This window comes from Chiloscyllium punctatum, chromosome 52, assembly GCF_047496795.1.
Source record: "Chiloscyllium punctatum isolate Juve2018m chromosome 52, sChiPun1.3, whole genome shotgun sequence".
Classification (NCBI taxonomy): domain Eukaryota; kingdom Metazoa; phylum Chordata; class Chondrichthyes; order Orectolobiformes; family Hemiscylliidae; genus Chiloscyllium; species Chiloscyllium punctatum.
The window spans coordinates 28,037,141-28,054,065 of NC_092790.1; the positions used below are offsets into that span (position 1 = coordinate 28,037,141).

Consider the following 16,925-nt stretch of genomic DNA (forward strand, 5'->3'; position numbering starts at 1 on the left):
GTGTGATGAGGCTGTTTGCTTAAGCGCTGTGACACAGAGACAGACAAAAAGTTCCATTCTGGATGGGGAACAGAACCATCCTTTTCATTTTGTATTGGACAGTGACAGACATACACTATTGTCTGTTCCTCTTGGACATTGATCATCCCAATCTCATTGTTGACAGATGACCAATCGCAGCACGAAACTAGCAGTTCCCATCTCCCTAGTTGGAAAGCAAAAAGGGCAAGTGATAGCCAGTGGAAGTGAGAGTAACTAGGGAACTGGTGTAACTTACAGTGGGAGTGGGAGAAGAAAGATGTGAAGAGATATCATCCGTGGAAGGGTATGTAGCATCAGAAGGGGTAATGCAAGGGAGGTAGGAGTGTAAAAAAAGAGTAGGAAGGCGGAGGAAGAATGGCTAATGAAGTTTTAGTGACTGAGAAAAACTTTCTTTAGCAAAAGTGAGGTTGGGTGAAAAAACATCACTGTTCAGGAAAATTGGGATCTGGTACCATTGAAAATTATGATTTGATGTATTTCTTTTTCTATCACTTGATTCTTGTTCAGATTGCACATTCACTTTGTATTTCTGCATCTCCATCAAAATCAGATGAAATGTATTTTTTTCCCTGGTATGGTGTCTCAACATGTTTGATTTTTTTAACAGTATGTATTTGCTTCCAATTCAAGGTAGACATGAGAATATGATTTGAACTCCTGCAGTTTGTCCATAACGTAGAAGTGAATTGAGTATTTATCCTCATCACATTAGCTGATTCAAGCAATGAGTTTGCGTCCATCCTGCAGATGAAAAATTCTTCAGTTCTGACTATTATTACAAAGAACAGTGCCACACAAAAGGTGAATGTTCCACCGCAAGGTGCCAAACCATTGTTCATTCTAAATTAGGTACACACTTTATGAATAAGACATGCTGAGGGGCAGAGTTTAAAAGGTGAATTCAACTCTATGTTGAAAGTGCAATTTGCAGCTCCCTCATGATAGGTATTAACTACATCACTTTGTAAATTCCCAAAAAAAGAATAGCAACTGACTGGAATTCTTAATTCTTTTACTGTGAATAACATCTGGAGAATAGGAAGGAAATCAAGATTTGTTTGTGATATTCATAAATGATGATGGTGAGAATGTGGAAGATGGATGGCAGTGGAATGGTAACTAATGGGAATGACACAAAGATTAGCTGGGTGCTTCACAGTGAGGAGGAAATGGTTAGGCTACAGGACGATATAAACAGATGATTTCTATATCCAGATTAATGGCCGATGAAGTTTAACACTGATAAATGTGAGATGATGCACATCTGAATTAACAAGACAAATGAGTACTCAGACTTTGAAGGGCGAGGGATAGCTTTACTCCTTTTTTCATTGCAGTAGGGAAGGTTGAGGAGGAAACCTGGTACAGGTGTACAAGAGCATAACGGGAATGGAGATGATGAACAGACAGCAAATGGTTCCCTTACTCGAAAGGTCAAAACCAAAGGGATACATACTTAAATTGAAAGGCAGGGGATTCAGAGAGGATTTGTGAGTGTGTTTTGAACTGAGAGGGTGGCACAGACATAGAATATAAAATCCCTACTGTGCGAACTTAGGCTCTTTTGCCCGAAAATCCACACTGACCCTTCAAAGACTAACCTACCCAAACATTTTCCTCCTATATTTACCAATGACTAATGCACCTAACCTACACATCCCTGAACACTATTGGCAATTAAGCATGGCCAATTCACCTGAGATGCACATCATCGTATTGTGGGAAGGAACTGGATTACCTCAAGGAAACCACGCAGACACAGGGAGAATGCACAAAATCCATACAGGCAGTCACCCGAGGCTGGAATCAAACCTGGGTCCCCAGCGCTCTCAGGCAAAATTGCTAATCACGAATCTGCCATTCTGCCCCTGGTGACATGTGTCTGGAGTGCATTCCCTCGGTGGGTGATTGAGCAGGTAATCTCACAAACTGTCTAAAAACCCTTTGGATATGCACTTGGTGGTGCAGGCTCGCATTTTCATTCAATGATTCTATGTGGTGGCAGCCATGAGCACTCTGATGTAATCTGAAGCAATAGCTAATGGCAGTTCCTGGTTTGTTCCATTGACTGTACTCAATAAGTGAGCCTCCAGTGAAGTGCTGGTGTTATCATCCACTTTCTATTCGAGTGTTTTGGTTTCCTTGAATTGGGATTGTAATTTCCTGTGTCGATGATGTAATTTCCGGCCCTTTTTCTCAGAGAGTGGTCCATGGAGTCAAACTTGATATGTTTGTTTTTGTAGTTCCGGTTGGAATGCCGTGCGTCTAGGAATTCTTGTGCTTGTCTCTGTTTGGCCTGTCCTAGAATGATAATGCAGACCGAGTCAAAGTTACTCGAAAACAAGTATACTATTTTGGATTGTTGGGGCCGATGACCGTTCAGGGGAAAGCAGCAGTAGACAGGTTGGTCGTACTACCACTGGCTCTGGGGCACAGCGGGAAAGAATAAAATTAAACAGGACGTTAAAGATAGGAGGGTCAATTGTTTGAGGGACAGATCGGAGATTCTGTGGCCACAGACGGGAATCCAGGATGGTGGGTTACTTCCCAGGTGCTAGGGTCCAGGATATCTACAAGTGGCTGCAGAACATTTTCAAGGGGGAGGGGGAGGAGCCAGAAACCATTATGCACGTTGACACAAATAATACCCGTAGAAATAGGGACGAGGCTCTGCAGTGTGATTTCAGAGAGCTAGGAGAAACATTTTTTAAAAAGAAACCTTGACAGTGGTAAGCTCCTGAGAGGGAGATTACCGTCAGAAACTTGCACTGGAGGGAGCACCAATATCTTGGCAGCCAGATTTGCTAGTGTTACAAGGGAGTGCTTAAATTAGATTGGCAGGGGGTGGTATCCTCAGGAGCAGGGAGGAAATTGCGAGGCTGGAAGGAGATACAGTAATCAGAAATCTGTAAGATTAGGCTGGAAAACGACAGAGAGAAAGTCCTGCCTTTTGGATTAAATTTCATCTATTTCAATTCAAGGCGGCCTACAGGTAAGGCCAATGGACTCAGGGCATGGATAGGTAGGTGGGAATGGTACATTATAGCCATTACAGAAACATGGCTAAGTGATGGATAGGACTGACAGCTTAATGTACCAGGGTAAATGTGCTTTAAACAGAGATGACAGAAGGAGGAGATGGGAGTTGCACATCTGATTAAGGGGAGTACAACAGCAGTAATCAGAGATAAAATAACTGATGGATCACCCAGTGAGGCTTTGTGGGTGGAGGTAAGAAATAGGAAGGGGATGGTGACGTCATTGGGGTTGTACTATAGGCCCCCAAATAGTCAACAAGAATAAGAGTAACAAATATGCAGGGAGAAAGGGGAGACCTGCAGGAGCAATAGGGTTATCATAATAGGGGATTTTAATTTTTCCAACATAGACTGGAACTGCCTGAGCGTTAAGGGATTGATGAGATAAAATCTGTAAATGCGTCAGGAAAGTTTCCTCAAGCAGTATACAGAGTGTCCAACTTTGGAAGTGGCAAAACTCAAACTTTTCTCAGGAAATAGGGCAGGACAGGTGACTGAGTTAATACTGGGGAGCACTTTGGGACCAGTAACCATAATTCTATTAATTTTCAAATAGTTATGGGGAAGGACAAAACTGGTCCTCAGATTCATGTTCGAACTTGGGGCGTGGCTCAGGTCCAGGAAGCTGGGATCAAGGGAATCCCTGGAGATATATAAGAGATACAGGAGTTTACTGAAGAAGGAAATCAGTAGGGTGAAAAGGGGGCAAGAAAGAGCCTTGGCGGAGAAGATTAGAATAAATCCAAAAAGGTTCTTTAAAAATATTAAAAGAAAAAGCAATAGCTACAGTGAAAATAGGACCCCTCGAAGATCAAAGTGGACAAGTACGTGTGAAACTATTAGAGATGGGTGAAGTCCTCAATGAATATTTCTACACTATATTTACCGTGGAGAAATACATGAATACTTGGGAACTTGAGGAAGTTAGTAGTGATATCTCAGCGACAACCAATATCATAGTAGAGAAGATTTTGGACGCAATTGCTCTTTCATGCATTGTAGTCCTCGACTCTCTGATGTGTCAAAATCCATTGACACCCACTCGCACCCACCAAACATTTCAGTGATGTAGCCTCCCCTAACTGTCTAGTCCCAACCCTCACTATCCTCTGAGAGAAGGAAACACGTCCCACACATGTACCTTGGCCAATTGACATGAACAAAAGTTATGAACATACAATCAGAGTGATTGTCCCTGATGTCATGGCAGTAATTGACTGAGCAAGGTGTCAAGGAGACTGAACAAAATTGAACTTGATGGAAATCAGTTGTAAAGTCCCCACTGGTTGGATCATTCAGAACACAATGGGGCAGGTGGACATCAATCCTCTCAGTCCCTAGATATCTCTGTGGACAATCGCAGGATAGCTTCTTCGGCACAAACATCGTCAGATGCTAGATCAATGTCTTTCACTCTGTCATACAATCTGAGGTGGGGATGTTCTGTGAAGATTATATAATTTTCAGAACAATGAGTCACCTCCTCGGGTATGAAAGTATCAAATCTGACCAACATTCAAGCTTGTGCTGTTAATATATAGGTAACATTAATCAAAAGCACTGCTGGGCACGAAACATTTCCACGGTTAAAAAGAAGGAACCCTTACAGCAACTCTAGCTGCTTTAACAATAATATAAGAAAGCCATTCAGCCCATCAAAACTATTGGATAAAAACAGGTGCAACGCATTCCCTCTCTCCTGCCTATTCCACAAGAAGACAATTAAAAAAAATACAGAAGCTATTGGAATCCAAAATAGACACGCAGGAGACTGGAAGTACAGAATAATCAAGGCAGCGTCAAGACGTTGAGAAGTCAACGCCTAGGATATAACCCTTCATCAGGACTGGGGTTAGGAGTAAAGGGGTCTATAGATAAAGGGGCGGGTGAAGGAGGAGGAGGCAGAGTGGCGAGATGGGCATAAGTGAACACAGATAAAGTGTATTAGCCGGTTGGTGATGGGGGGACTGAATCCAGTTGGTAGCTGGATCAAGTGTTGATCAGAGGAAGGCAAGGAGGACAAGGCCTGGGAAGGGAATCGTAGGATTAGAAGGAAGGTTATTTGAAATTGGAGAATTCAATGTTGAGTCCCCGGGGTGTAGGCTGCACAAGTGACATATGAGGTCTTGTTCCTCCAGTTTTTGGTTTGGTTCATTGTGGCAATGGAGGAGGCCAAGGATGGCCATGTCAGAAAGGGATTGGCGGGGGTTGGGGGGAGAGAATTGAAATACGAAGTGATTGGGAGGTCAGATCAGCCCTTAGAAGCCTGACTGCAACACTCTCAAATCATTCACTTCATTTACATTTGGTCTTCCTGATGCAGTGAGACCACATCGGGTGCATCAGATGCAGGAAACTAGGTTTGGATCCCACCACCTGGCACATCTCCCACAAGACTGTCCCCTTCGTTATCGTGCAACACTCCCCACCAATCTCCCCCATAACCCCCAGGTACCTTCTCCTGCAACCGCAAAAGATGCATCACCTGCTGGCACACCATCTCCTCCACCTCCTTATAGGGCTTCAATCAGTACTTGCTGGTTAGACAGAGGTTCACCTGCCTCTCTTCCAACCGAGTTTACTGCATCAGATGCTCCCGATGTGGTCTTTTCTACATTGGGGAGACCGAACATAAACTAAGTGCACATTTCACCGAGCATCACAGCCGGGCCTGCAGGGGCCAACCTGACCTCCCAGTCACCGCCCGTTTGAATTCCCCTTCCCACTCCCTTTCCGACATAATCACCCCTGGCCTCCTCTGTTGCCTTGGTGAGGCAGACCGCAAATTGGAGGAACAACTGCTCATCTGCCTGGCAATCCTACCACCTGGAAGATGTAACATTGAGTTCTCCAGTTTGAAGTAACCTTACTACCCATCTCCTTACTCCATTTTCTTCCCATACTCCTCCCTTCCATTCCATCTAACGACTCCGCCATCCAGCTCCCAACTGGATTCTTCCCTCCCATCGCCCAACCAGGTTGCATCCATCACCTGTGTCCACGTAGCCGTACCTCACCATCCCGCTGCTCTCCCGATCCCAACCACTCCCTTTCCTCTTCATCTGCAGCTCCCACTACCTCCCACTCCCAGTCCTGAAGAACTGTTTTACCTTAAATTTTTACTTTCATACCTCATGATGCTGCCTGGCTTGCTGTGTTCTTCCCTCCCCCTGTTTGTCTCCTATAATTTAGGAAGATAGAGTCGAGTCAGCACAACATGCTGGTAGGCAGGAACCATGGGTTAAAACAAGGTAAAAACAATGACTGCAGATGCTGAAAATCAAATACTGGATTAGTGATGCTGGAAGAGCACAGCAGTTCAGGCAGCATCCAACGAGCAGCGAAATCAACGTTTCGGGCAAAAGCCCTTCATCAGGAATAAAGGCAGTGAGCCTGAAGCGTGGAGAGATAAGCTAGAGGAGGGTGGGGGTGGGGAGAGAGTAGCATAGAGTACAATGGGTGAGTGGGGGAGGAGATGAAGGTGATAGGTCAGGGAGGGGAGGGTGGAGTGGATAGGTGGAAAAGAAGATAGGCAGGTCGGACAAGTCAAGGAGACAGTAACTGAGCTGGAAGTTTGAAACTAGGATGAGGTGGGGGAAGGGGAAATGAGGAAGCTGTTGAAGTCCACATTGATGCCCTGGGGTTGAAGTGTTCTGAGGCGGAAGATGAGGCGTTCTTCCTCCAGGCGTCGGGTGGTGAGGGAGCGGCGGTGAAGGAGGCCCAGGACCTCCATGTCCTCGGCAGAGTGGGAGGGGGAGTTGAAATGTTGGGCCACGGGGCGGTTTGGTTGATTGGTGCGGGTGTCTCGGAGATGTTCCCTAAAGTGCTCTGCTAGGAGGCGCCCAGTTTCCCCAATGTAGAGGAGACCACATCGGGAGCAACGGATACAATAAATGATATAGGTGGATGTGCAGGTGAAACTTTGATGGATGTGGAAGGCTCCTTTAGGGCCTTGGATAGAGGTGAGGGAGGAGGTGTGGGCACAGGATTTACAGTTCCTGCGGTGGCACGGGAAAGTGCCAGAATTGGAGGGTGGGTCGTAGGGGGGTGTGGACCTGACCAGGTAGTCACGGAGGGAACGGTCTTTGCGGAAGGCGGAAAGTGGTGGGGAGGGAAATATATCCCTGGTGGTGGGGTCTTTTTGGAGGTGGCGGAAATGTCGGTGGATGATTTGGTTGATGCGAAGGTTTGTAGGGTGGAAGGTGAGCACCAGGGGCGTTCTGTCCTTGTTACGGTTGGAGTGGTGGGGTCTGAGGGCGGAGGTGCAGGATGTGGACGAGATGCGTTGGAGGGCATCTTTAACCACGTGGGAAGGGAAATTGTGGTCTCTAAAGAAGGAGGCCATCTGGTGTGTCCTATGGTGGAACTGGTCCTCCTGGGAGCAGATACGGTGGAGGCGGAGAAATTGGGAATACGGGATGGCATTTTTGCAAGAGATAGGGTGGGAAGAGGTGTAATCCAGGTAGCTGTGGGAATCGGTGGGTTTGTAAAAAATGTCAGTGTCAAGTCGGTCGTCACTAATGGAGATGGAGAGGTCCAGGAAGGGGAGCGAGGTGTCAGAGATAGTCCAGGTAAATTTAAGGTCAGGGTGGAATGTATTGGTGAAGTTGATGAATAGCTCAACCTCCTCGCGGGAGCACGAGGTGGCGCCAATGCAGTTATCAATGTAGCGGAGGAAGAGGTGGGGAGTGGTGCCGGTGTAATTACGGAAGATCAACTGTTCGACATAGCCAACAAAGAGACAGGCATAGCTGGGGCTCATACGTGTGCCCATGTCTACGCCTTTGGTCTGGAGGAAGTGGGAGGATTCAAAGGAGAAATTGTTAAGGGTGAGGACCAGTTCGGCCAAACGAATGAGAGTGTCAGTGGAAGGGTACTGTTGGGGACGTCTGGAGAGGAAAAAACAGAGTGCTTGGAGGCCCTGGTCATGGCGAATGGAGGTGTAGAGGGATTGGATATCCATGGTGAAGATAAGGCGTTGGGGGCCAGGAAAACGGAAGTCTTGGAGGAGGTGGAGGGCGTGGGTGGTGTCTCGAACGTATATGGGGAGTTCCTGGACTAGAGGGGATAGGACAGTGTCAAGGTAGGTAGAGATGAGTTCAGTGGGGCAGGAGCATGCTGAGACAATGGGTCGGCCAGGGTGGTCAGGCTCGTGGATCTTGGGAAGGAGGTAGAACCGGGCAGAGCGGGGTTCCCGGACTATGAGGTTGGAAGCTGTGGGTGGGAGATCTCCTGAGGTGATGAGGTTCTGTATGGTCTGGGAGATGATGGTTTGGTGATGGGGGGTGGGGTCATGGTCGAGGGAGCAGTTGCCCCCGTTTCACCACAGCAACTGATGCCCGAGCCCGATTCTACCATTTAAGGGTGCGCTACTCTAATTCTCCCATTTACTGTTGCCATGCACCAATTCTCTAATTTAGCTCCACTGTGCTCCAGGTCTCTCATTTACGGATGGCCCGCACCAAATCTCCAATTCAGTGTTGGTTAGCACCATTCCCCTCAATTACTGAAGCCCACTCAGTGTTGCCTCACTCCAATCCCCATATTGACTGATGCCCTCGCCCAATTTAGGGGTGCCGTACACTAAGTCTCCCAAAAGATATTGTCCTGCCCCAATTCTCCCATTTAGTGCAACACAGCATAACTCACCCATTTAGTGCTGAACTGCACTAATTAACCATTATCTGATGCCCCGTTGCAAATTCTCACATTTCGATAAGTCCTTTCCCAATTGTTTCCATTTTGTAGTTCCTTCCAATGATTCTCCAATTTCGTGGAGAGCTGCCAGGATTCTTAAATTTAGGTGTGGACAAGTTGGATCGAAGGGTCTGTTTCCGTGCTGTACACATCTGAGGCTGTAATTACTGCTCCACTTCCCTGCACCAATTCTCCCATTTACCAATCCTGCACTAATTCGGGAATTTCACCAACTCACCCATTGAGGTTATCCTGCCCCAGTCCTCCCACTTAGAATTTAATGGCACCTGCATGAATTCTCCAATTATTGTTGTCCTACATCAATTCCTTCCATTTACCTGTTCCCTGAAACACATCTTCCAAGTACGGGTGACCTGCTGATTTTTTTTTATCATTTAGTGATGCACTGAACTGAATCTCCAATTTAGAACATAGAACATAGAACATAGAACAATACAGCACAGAACAGGCCCTTCGGCCCACGATGTTGTGCCGAACTTCTATCCTAGATTAAGCACCCATCCATGTACCTATCCAAATGCCGCTTAAAGGTCGCCAATGAATCTGACTCTACCACTCCCACGGGCAGCGCATTCCATGCCCCCACCACTCTCTGGGTGAAGAACCCACCCCTGACATCTCCCCTATACCTTCCACCCTTCACCTTAAATTTATGTCCCCTTGTAACACTCTGTTGTACCCGGGGAAAAAGTTTCTGACTGTCTACTCTATCTATTCCTCTGATCATCTTATAAACCTCTATCAAGTCACCCCTCATCCTTCGCCGTTCCAACGAGAAAAGGCCGAGAACTCTCAACCTATCCTCGTATGACCTACTCTCCATTCCAGGCAACATCCTGGTAAATCTTCTCTGCACCCTCTCCAAAGCTTCCACATCTTTCCTAAAGTGAGGCGACCAGAACTGCACACAGTACTCCAAATGTGGCCTAACCAAAGTCCTGTACAGCTGCAACATCACCTCACGACTCTTGAATTCAATCCCTCTGCTAATGAACGATAATACTCCATAGGCCTTCTTACAAACTCTATCCACCTGAGTGGCAACCTTCAAAGATCTATGTACATAGACCCCAAGATCCCTCTGTTCCTCCACCTGACCAAGAACCCTACCATTAACCCTGTATTCCGCATTCTTATTTGTTCTTCCAAAATGGACAACTTCACACTTGGCAGGGTTGAACTCCATCTGCCACTCCTCAGCCCAGCTCTGCATCATATCTAAGTCCCTCTGCAGCCGACAACAGCCATCCTCACTGTCCACAACTCCACCTATCTTTGTATCATCTGCAAATTTACTGACCCACCCTTCGACTCCCTCATCTAAGTCATTAATAAAAATTACAAACAGCAGAGGACCCAGAACTGATCCCTGCGGAACTCCACTTGTAACTGGACTCCATGCTGAATATTTACCATCTACCACCACTCTCTGACTTCGACCGGTTAGCCAGTTTTCTATCCAATTGGCCAAATTTCCCTCTATCCCATGCCTCCTGACTTTCCGCATAAGCCTACCATGGGGAACCTTATCAAATGCCTTACTAAAATCCATGTACACTACATCCACTGCTCTACCCTCATCCACATGCTTGGTCACCTCCTCGAAGAATTCAATAAGACTTGTAAGGCAAGACCTACCCTTCACAAATCCGTGCTGGCTGTCCCTAATCAAGCAGTGCCGTTCCAGATACTCGTAAATCCTATCCCTCAGTACCCTTTCCATTACTTTGCCTACCACAGAAGTAAGACTAACTGGCCTGTAATTCCCGGGGTTATCCCTATTCCCTTTTTTGAACAGGGGCACAACATTCGCTACTCTCCAGTCCCCTGGTACCACCCCCGTTGCCAGTGAAGACGAGAAGATCATTGCCAACGGTACTGCAATTTCCTCTCTTGCTTCCCACATAATCCTAGGATATATCCCGTCAGGCCCGGGGGACTTGTCTATCCTCAAGTTGTTCAAAATGTCCAACACATCTTCCTTCCTAACAGATATCTCTTCTAGCTTATCAGTCCGTTTCACACTCTCCTCTTCAACAATACAGTCCCTCTCGTTCGTAAATACTGAAGAGAAGTACTTGTTCAAGACCTCTCCTATCTCTTCCGACTCAATACACAGTCTCCCACCACTGTCCTTGATCGGACCTACCCTCGTTCTCGTCATTCTCAGGTTTCTCACATACGCATAGAATGCCTTGGGGTTATCCTTGATCCTATCCGCCAGGGATTTTTCATGCCCTCTCTTAGCTCTCCTAATCCCTTTCTTCAGGTCCCTTCTGGCTATCCTGTATCCCTCCACTGCTCTGTCTGAACCTTGTTTCCTCAACCTTATGTAAGCCTCCTTCTTCCTCTTTACTAGACATTCAACCTCCCTCGTCAACCAAGGCTCCCTCACACGACCATTTCTTTCCTGCCTGATCGGTACATACATATCAAGGACACAATTTACCGATGCTTGCAACATTTCTTCTTTTTATTGATTCCCTGGACCCTATTCCGCAATTTCAAAATGCTTTGCTTGAATTTTCTAATATATTGACATTCACACCACTTTTCCAATGTAATGGCACTGTGCACCAATCTCCCATTTATTGTTTCCCCCAAATCTCCCATTTACTCATATCCCTGTACTAATTCTTCCATTTACTGATGCCCGAGCCCGATTCTACCATTTAAGGGTGCGCAACTCTAATTCTCCCATTTACTGTTGCCATGCACCCACTCTCTAATTTAGCTCCACTGTGCACCAAGTCTCCCATTCAGTATTTCTCTGCAACAATTCTCTCATTTAGTAACCAGCTGCCAGAATTCTCTAATCTTGGCGATCCCTGCATCAAATCTCCTAATTACTGATCCTACACATATCTTCCCTTTAGTGGTGAACAGCACCAACTCCCCCATTTCGTGGTACACTGCATTGATTCTAGACCATTAATCCTTTGCAACATTTGTCCTATTTACTGATTCACTGCCCGTGTTCTCCCATTTGCTCCAATTCTCGAAGTTATCAGCACCCTGCACCAGGTCTCTCATTTACTGATACCCCACACCAATTCTCCAATTCAGTGTTGCTGAGCACCACTTTCCCCAATTACTGAAGTCCTGAACCAGTTCTCCTCACAGTGCTGCCTTGCACAATCATCATATTGACTGAGAACGTCGAATGCTTTTTGGGTGCCCTACTCTAAATCTCCCATCAAGTATTGTCCTACCCGAATTCTCCCATTTAGTGTTACACTGCACCAATTCTTCCATGAAGGTCCTCAATAGGGTAAAAAGGCAAGGTGATTTCCCTGTGGTGGGGGAGTCCTGAAGCAGATGGTACATGTTAACGTTGAGAGGGGAAACATAAAAGGGACCTAAGAGGAACATTTTTCATGCAGAGGGCACTGTGTGCATTAGCTGCCAGAGGAAGTAGTGGAGGCTGGTACAATTACATTTTGATAAGACCTTGCCCAATTCTCCCGTTACGTTGTTCCTTGCAATGGTTCAACACAGTGGAGTGCTGCCAGAATTCTTAAATTGTGGCATGGACAAGTTAGACCGAAAGATCTTTTTCTGTGTTGTAAATCTCTCTGATTGTATGACTCTATTTATGGCTATTTCCCCCGTTTCCCTATCCTGCACAAATCCTGGAAGTGCACCAAATCTCCCATTGAGTGTTATCCGGCCCCCGTTCTCCCACTTCGGATTTAATGGCACCTGAATGAATTCTCCAATTATTGGCAACCTGCATTTTTTTCATTTGATGGTGCACTGAACTGAATGTCCAGTTAACTGATGCTTGCAACAACAATTCTTCTTATTGGTTTTCTGCCACATTCCCCAATTTAGACATGCTCTGCTCCAATTCTCTCATATATTGACACTCACAGCAGTTTTCCAATGTAATGGCGCTCTGCACTGAATCTCCCATTTATTGATTCCCACCAAATCTCCCATTTACTCATACCCCTGTACTAATTCTCCCATTTACTCATACCCCTGTACTAATTCTTCCACTTACTGATGCCCTAGCCCGATTCTACCATTTAGCAGGAGCCTCAGCTTTGGTAAGTGTGACTAGACCACGAAACCAGAAGGAATAGAAAGCTAATCAAGTGAGAGAAACTATAAGCAATGGAGTTGTCAGAGGGAGATCACAGGAAGTGACCCCTTTTCCTACAGCGAAGAACCTAAGACCAGGAGGCAGTGTTTCCTCCCCATGCTGGGTTTCAGGAAATATGGTCAGAGCTGAAGCTGGGTTTACAATGGGACGGGCAGGATACCATTTTACTGACCATGTCGGTGTGAACAACATACAAGGGTCTGCCTCGTCACTCTCAGGAACTCACTGTTTAACTAAGAAGCTGACCCACTGGATTAATATCTGTGTGCAGTGTTAATTAGCACAGAGCCAATCAGATCAGGGAGCTCCCTTGGTGCCTTGCAGACTGCTGTGGGAGAAATGGGTTCTGGTTCCCTTCTCACAGATGCTGCCTGACCTGCTGAGGTTAGATTTCAGATCCCCAGGAACAGCAGGGATTTCCCTTGATGTATTTTCTTTCTCCTTACTCAATGGGTCATTTGTGATGCTTAAGATTTCCCCCTTCAGCAGATCTTGTCACAGTAAAAGACCTGTGCACATGAACACCAAGGTAACTCTATCCATGTTCACATTTCATACTCTGTAGTTTGGTCGGGTTTGTCTCTCTTTCGCCTTTTTTACCAAACTCCAATCACGCGGGCTTCAGTCTGTTCATTTCCCTCCACAACCTTCTGCTATTTCCTGGTGACATTATTATGCGCCTGTCTGTACGAACAATCCTGTTGGCTGGTATCATCCACAGTATCTTCTCCAAATCCAAGTTCGATGTCAAAGAAAATATTGATTGTCTTTTATTTCTCGATAATAAATGACCGTCTGTATCGTTCATATATAGAGAACAATATGATTAAAATATTCATCCTTGCAGTGAAAAAGCAAATTGGATTTTAATTTTGCTGTTTGCAAGTTGCAGTAATTTATGATGACTCTGCATTTTTCAGTCTGAGCACATTAATTCTCCATGGTGAGCTTGAGCCATTTATTACAATAGCTTCAGTTTTTTATCCAGCCCTCTTCTGTAATAAATTGTGAAACAGATTGGAGGGCCTTACCTTCATTCATCTTTGATTTTATTTTATCACATTTGTTGAATGTTAACTTCACACTGACTCTCCTTATACAGAGACACCCTCTCCAGTTGGGTTTGTGTTGCTCTGCTCCAGGTATATTCCAAGTGTAAACAGCACCGGGGGGGAACAGACCCGCCTGTCATCAGGAATAGAATTTTGTTGTACTTTTGAGACTGGTGTCATATTGTCAAACATGTATGTTAGGACAGTAGAATTACAATTTGGGTAGAGAACTGGCTCGAAGGGAGAAGACAGAGGGTGGTGGGGGAGGCTTGCTTTTCATACTGGAGGCCTGTGACCAGCGGTGTGCCCCAAGGATCGGTGCTGGGTCCACTGTTGTTTTGTCATTTATATAAATGATTTGGATGTGACCATAGGACGAATGGTTAGTAAGTTTGCAGGTGACAGTAAAATTGGAGGTGTGGAGGACAGTGAAGATGGTTACCTCAGAGGACAACGGGATCTTGATCAGATGGGCCAATGGACCGAGGGATGGCAGATTGAGATTAATTTAGATAAATGTGAGGTGCTGCATTTTGTTAAGGCAAACGAGAGCAGGACATTTACACTGAATGGACAAGGTACTAGGGATGTTGGTAAACAAATAGACCTGGAGTACAGCTTCATAGATCGTTGAAAGTGGTCTAACATTTCGATAGGATAGTGAAGAAAGCGTTTGTCATTTTTGTCTTTATTGCTCAGTTAATTGTGTAACGGAGTTGGGAGGTCATGTTGCAGTATTGGTTCGGCCACTTTTGGTATATAGTGCAATTCTGGACTCCCTCCGATAAGAAGGGTGTTGTGAAACTTTAAAGGGTTCAGAAAAGATTTACAAGGATGTTGCCAAGGTTGGAGGGTTTGTGCTGGAGGTTAAGACTGTATAGGGTGATGTTATTATCCCGAGAGCGTCAGTGGCTGTGGGGTAACCTTATAGAGGTTCACAAAATCATGAAGGGCCTCAATAGGGTAAAAAGGCAAAGTGATTTCCCTGTGGTGGGGGAGTCCAGAAGCAGATGGCATATGTTAAAGTTGAGAGGGGAAACATAAAAGGGACCTAAGGGGAACATTTTTCACGCAGAGGGAACTGTGTGCATGAGCTGCCAGAGGAAGTAGTGGAGGCTGGTACAATTACAACATTTAAAAGGTATCTGGGTGGGTGCAGGAATTAAAAAGGGTTCAGAGGAACTTGGGCCAAATTCTGACAAATAGGATGAGATTTACATCGGATACCAGTTCAGCATGGATGTGTTGGACTGAATGATTTGTTTCTGAGCTTATATTGCTCTGAGTGGGTTGAACTCCGGATTGTAAATTTATGAAGCAGAAAATAAAGTATGGCACAGAGTTAGACTGAGAAATCCTGCTGATCTCATCAGCTTTATCCTGTTTTCCTGATCCTCCTCCTTCAATCAATACATTTTTCCGATCCTCATTCAGAATTCCTGGAGCTCTGTTACTGGTCTGGAACAATGTGTTGAAAGTCCTATTGCAGTCCACACGAGGTACCTTTCCCACTGCCCTGCTCCCACGGCCTGCAATGCTGCAGACTGAGCAGACAACCCGAAGCACAATGATGAGCTCCTTCCGGCCCACGGCCCTCCTTCTCACTGAATGAAGACAATCACCAGAAGCAGAATCCAGCTCTTGTTGGAGCCTTGAATACCTGACTCTGTCTCACTGAGTGAAGATTGGACTCAGAAACAGAAATGAAATCAACTTCCTATCTGCATTGTGTCACTCTTTAAGATCTCTGTCTGAGTTCAGGTCATTTGATTGGAGACTGTGGATAGTGGGTCCCCAGTGAAATGGAAAGAATGATGGAGGAGCTCACTGAGGGACATCTCTCAAAGTGAGAATCAGAAAGATGCTATTCTGCATTGGAAGGGTTTAAGGGGAATTGATGGCTCAGAAAAATGTTATGCGGATGTTTGTAAAACTTAGGAACTCTGTTTTGTGGCTGGAGTTTATTTTATCTTTGTGTAGATTTGACACATTAACCCTCCCTCCCCACCACTACAGAAGCTGTTGGAACTGTTCAGTGTTTCCAGCGGCTTCTGTAATTATTTCAGGTTCCTGACGGGAGCAGTCTCTCACTTTTCGAACAAAACAAACCCATTCTTGTGCTGTACCCAATATTTCAATAAGAAATGGGAAGGAGCAGAGGGGAAAGCTTCCGAGATGCCGAGCAATGCTGCCCGGTTCCACACTGCAATTCACAGGAACCATCGCCAGGAAAAGCAGGAGCACTCTGACAGATCCGGTTTACCACAGCAGGAAAAATTCGATTTTCTCGGTTCATTCTAGAGCGTTTACTTTTAAAAGCTACTTACAGACCGCAGCACTGCGATGGCCGGGAATCAAACCCAGGTCAACTGCTTGGAAGGCAGCTGTGCTCCCCACTACACCACCATCACCCTACAAGCAGCTCCCTCCCCATTCCCAAACACACTTAACAAGGCCGTGATCATCACCAACTGGATTGGGGCTGAAATCCAAACAAGAAATTGCTGGAGAAGCTCAGCAGGTCTGACAACACCAGAATCAGATGCCTTCAGTTCTGAAGACCAATCCCTGGATCCGAAAGGTTCCCTCCCCACAGATGCTGCCAGACCTGCTGAGTTTCTCCAGCAATTTCTGTGCTGTCTCTCAGATCTGCAGCATCTGCAGTTCTTTGTTGGAAACAAAGCAAACGTTGAGCCACCGAAGGGGATATTGGGTCAGGTGATCGTCTCCCTCATCCATAGAGGCAGATGGGAAGGAGCATAGAATCATAGAATCCCTACAGTGTGGAAATCGGCCATTCGGACCATCATGTAACCCACCAAGACTCACCCCCGCTACCCTATCCTTGTAACCCTGCATTTTCCATGGGTAATCCACCTCACCTACACATCCCTGGATACTCTGGACAATTTAGCATGGCCAACCCACTATAACCTGCACATCATTGGACTGTGGGAGGAAACCCAC

The 16,925-nt window shown here is 45.9% G+C and overlaps 1 non-coding gene across 1 annotated transcript; it reads right to left on the minus strand.

Moving 5' to 3' along the window:
- Positions 1-16,297: 16,297 nt before the first annotated feature.
- On the minus strand, positions 16,298-16,369 carry trnag-ucc (transfer RNA glycine (anticodon UCC)). Its single transcript has one exon. It is a non-coding gene; the product is annotated as a tRNA-Gly (tRNA).
- Positions 16,370-16,925: the final 556 nt, after the last annotated feature.